Genomic DNA, 5,000 nt, shown 5'->3' with positions numbered 1-5,000 from the left:
AGGAGGGAAGGAAGGAATGAGAGAGCGAGAGAGAGCGCGAGAGAAAGAGGAGAGAGAGAAAGAGCAAGAGGAGGCGAAACGAAGGCAAGGCCTGTTAGAGAGATCATTCTCTCATTGAGGAACTGCACGAGATCAATATGTAGCAGCTGATAGCACTCTCTATGTCTCTAAGGGCTGAAATTTGTCACGCTGAGTTGTCACGCACAAAAAGACATTGAAAAAGGGGGAGGAGTGGGCTGTATAGAAAAAAAAAGTCTGTTGAATAAACACATGTGCAATACAGCGAGAAGGAGGGAATTGCAGTCTCTTGCAAGGTTTTATATTATTTCTGTTGCTATTTATATGTATATATACACACACCTGAGGCTGTTGTTAATCCCCCAAAATATTTTAATTATTATATGCGATAGAATGAAAAAAAAATTGTTTTCACCTGAAGCAGAATAAAATCAACGTAGTGGATTTCTTCCTAAAATAGAAATAAAAATCCTTCTTTTTTTTTTTTACCTCCATCCTTCTCAGACAGTTAACCAATCAGTAAAAAAATCCCGGAGAAAGAAATCATATATTCGTCACCCAACACACTTTAATGAAAAGTCCTTACGTTCCTGACAAAAGGGAAATTGCAATCAGATGCCGATTTTTGGTGTGCGAGACGGCTTAACACTCTCGCCCTCTCTCTTCCCTCTTCCCCATTACCCCTTTTCCTCCCTGCCCCTTTTCCCCTCCCCTTCTCCTACCCCTTTTCCCATCCTCCCCCTCCTCTTCCCCCTTTTCCCCTCCTCCCCCTCCTCTTCCCCCTTTTCCCATCCTCCTTCCCCCTTCCTTCTATCTTCCTCCATCCCTCTATCCCCCTCTTACTCTTTCCCATCCCCCTCCCCCTCCATCTCCACGGCGCGAAACACCCACACTTCGCAAATTCCATTTTGTGTGAGACTCCACCCCTCGAAACCAAGGTCTCTCCCCCTCCCCCCCCCCATCCCCTCCCCCAGAGAGAGAGAGAGAGAGAGAGGGAGAGGGAGAGAGAGAAAGAGAGAGAGAGAGAGAGAGAGAGAGAGAGAGAGAGAGAGAGAGAGAGAGAGAGAGAGAGAGAGAGAGAGAGAGAGAGAGAGAGAGAGAGAGAGAGAGAGAGAGAGAGAGAGTGAGAGAGAGAGAGAGAGAAGAAAGTGGAAGAAATACTCCTCAATGAAATGTAATTTTTCATCGTCTCCATCTCTCCCTCCGCTCCGTGAATCAGGTTAGGGGGAAAAGCTCTCGTGTTGTTTAATGAGTATTTTCGGTGTATTTGCTTGTGCATAAATGCTCGTCGTTGGATACAAGGGTTTGCGTCATTTTCTGGGTTTATTCTTGAGAGAAAGTGGGTGAAAGAAAGGGACACAGAGGGAAGGAAGGGTGAACAGAAAGAGGAAATAGAGAGAGAGAGAGAGAGAGAGAGAGAGAGAGAGAGAGAGAGAGAGAGAGAGAGAGAGAGAGAGAGAGAGAGAGAGAGAGAGAGAGAATAAGGGGGTAGATGGGAATGAACAGAGAAATGCAAACTTTTTGTCAGATAATGATAAAAAAACAAACAGACACAGAGAGGGACAGAAAATGAAACGGAAAGGCAGAGGACAAGAAACGTAAAACAAACAGCATAAAAAAAATCCCGGGTTTCCTTGTACATGTGTCTTCTAGTGTGTACACCCTTTCGGCCAAACCAAACCGACGTTTTACGACGCCGCGCGCACCCCCTCCATCTTTTCTTCTGAAGACGAAATCTCGGCTCGCGCCCCCCCCCCTCGCATCCCCCCGGTTCGTGTCGTTTCCGCGCTGATCTCATTTCCATTTCGCCGGCAAGTCGCCATGAATCAAAATCCGGGGATCACGACCTGCCCCCCGGGAAGGCTGTAGATCATTCCATAAGGCAGGAATTGCGTGTAGGGGTTTACTCTTCATCCAGCCGAGGCGGCGACGACGACCCCGGATGCACGATGCTCTGTCTTCCCGCCCGAAGGGTCTTAAGGATGAGTGCATTATCCGGCGATGCTGCTGCGTCTGGGTAGTCATGCAAGCACATGCACGCACGCACGCACGAACGCACACGTACAAACACACACACACGTACAAACACACACACACACACGTACAAACACACACACACACACACACGTACAAACACACACACACACACACACACACACACGTACACACACACACACACACACACACACACACACACACACACACACACACACACACACACTCACACGCGTTCATACTGTATGAATACAAATGAATAGAAATGCTTTTTGGAATCCATTCTTCTTGAACACAGATTCTCTCGGCGTCCATAAGGACCGAGAAACTGAACCTCGTACTCAAGGACAAAATGCCTCTTCGTTATTGATATTAAGTAACCGATAAAAAGTAAAATAAATGAGCAAAACCAAAAGCAATTTATAAAAAAAGAGAAAACAATTCATAAGATACCAGCCAGCAAAAGGAAGGAAAAAACAATGATGTTATTGTTGGAACATCAAACGGATATTTAAAAAGGTTTTGATGAATATTCAAGAGAGAGAAAAAAAAGCAGAATCTTGACTGGATAATTTTCAAATGGAAATCTCGAGGGAAAATGAGATTTATGGTAATTATGATAATCATTATGGTGATAAATAAGCAAGAATTATATTATGATAATGGAATATTGGTGTATTTATGGAGGTAATAGCTTCAGGAGGAATGAAAAGGGCAAACCTGAAGTAAATGTGATGGCGGCAGTTATGATAATAAAAGGTCAGATCAAAAGAAATTATTAGTCATAATTCCTGTGCTAAAAAAAAAACAATAATCCTATTTTTTTTTTGTAATGGTAATAAGTTAATGATAATGCTAATGATTGCATTAATGATGATAATCTTATTGTTCATGACAGCAACAACGACAACAACAACCACAAAATAAAGATAACAATAACAAATAACAAGAAAAACAGCAACAACAACCACATTAACAAAAAGACTCCGAAAGAGGATTCGGCTTAACCTTTGCCTCTCGCCGCCGCCGCCGCCGCCGCCGCCGCCGCCGCCGCCGCCGCCGCCAGCAACAACAGCAGCAGCAACAAAAACGATAACAAGAACAACAAAAACAAAACCTCGCTGACAATAACAACGACAATAACAAATAACAACTGTCACCGCCACCACTACCAACAACAACGACAACAAAAACAATAACACATAAAAAACAACAACAAAACCTCGATAATAACAACAACAAAACAACAAAACCTCGAAAACAAAAACAACAAAACCCCCATAACAACAACAACAACAATGACAAAAACGACAACAAAAACCTCGATTAGAACAACAACAGCAAAAACAGCAACCACATTAACCAAAAGGCAAAGAAAAGCTTCAGCATAGTCTTTGCCTCTCGCCTCCAACAACAACAATAACAACAACAACAACAACGACAACAACAACAACAACAACATCAACATCAACAACAACAACAACAACAACAACAACAACAACAACAACAACAACAACAACAACAACAGCGACAACAACAACAGCATGAGGTCGCAGTCGGACCAGCCTCCACCACGATAAATTGTTAAACTGTTAATTTAGGCTTTCACGAACCAATTAATGATGTTTTGTGATTTTTTTTGTATTCATTTAAGTTCAAATTATCCATCGCTGCGTAGAGGTGTTTTTTTTTTTTTTTTTTTTTTTTTTTTTTTTTTTTTTGCGTGTGGTTGGGAAAGGGTATTTTTTTTGAATAACCTATGCTATCATTATGCGTATTTGTTAAGTAATGATGCTATTGATAAGAGTGAGAATTGTGATAATAATAACAATTATAATAATAATTATAACAATAATAATGCAAATATAACAAAGGAAGTAACAGAGATGGACATAACTAATACTCATTATTGTCAAAATATCACTAGATTCAAAACAATAAAGACAAGCGTATAATTACAAGGATAACTGTAGTAGTTATCATGATCATGATAATTATTACGATAAAGCCATATTGATACTAAACAATAACATAATGATAACATAAGTCATAATAATAGCAGTGATAATGGTGATAATTGTAATAACCGTTATAATAATAATAACAATAATGCTAATAATTATAACAATAATGTTAATGATGATAATAATAATAATGATAGTAATGATAATAATAATGATGATGATAATAATAATAATAATAATAATAATGATAATAATAATAATAATAATAATAGTAATAATAAAAACAAGAATGATGATAATTATAATAATCAGAATGATATTAATAATAATAATAAAAAAACTAATGACAACAACAACAACAACAATAATAATAATGATAATAATAAAAACAATATTTATAATAATACTAACAATAATAATGATAATAATAATGATAATAATAATAAAAAAACAAAAAAACAGACAATAACAAAAAATCGCAATAACAACTACAAAAAACAACATCAGAAGCAACAACAACAAAAATGATGATAATAAAGATAATAATAATAACAATAACAATAATAACAACAATAATAATGATAACAAAGATAATAGGGATAGAGACCATGATGATAAAAATAACTAGGCGACAACAGCAGCTGCAATGTTGACGGCGATGAGCAACAACATTCATAAATTTAGAGAATTCACATGAATGATTTTCGATGGAAATACTTTAGCCATCGCTCTTTTTCATAACTATTACAAATACTATTATCATTTTTGGAAAGCAACAACAACAACAACAACAGGAACACATTACATTTCAATTCAATTTACACTGTCAACATGAAATTGTGTTTTCATTATTCAAATATATTTTCATTACGGCCATCGGCATTAACACTACTACCATTGCAACATTACTGCTGCTACTATGAATATGCGTGTTATTATCTATATTACCATAATTATCATTATCATCATTATTCCATGACCAATAATACAAGACCGTCACCATGAAAAGAAATGCCAATTAAA

The sequence above is a fragment of the Penaeus monodon genome, chromosome 7, assembly GCF_015228065.2.
Source record: "Penaeus monodon isolate SGIC_2016 chromosome 7, NSTDA_Pmon_1, whole genome shotgun sequence".
NCBI classification, from domain to species: Eukaryota; Metazoa; Arthropoda; class Malacostraca; order Decapoda; family Penaeidae; genus Penaeus; species Penaeus monodon.
This window is presented reverse-complemented; position numbering follows the sequence as displayed.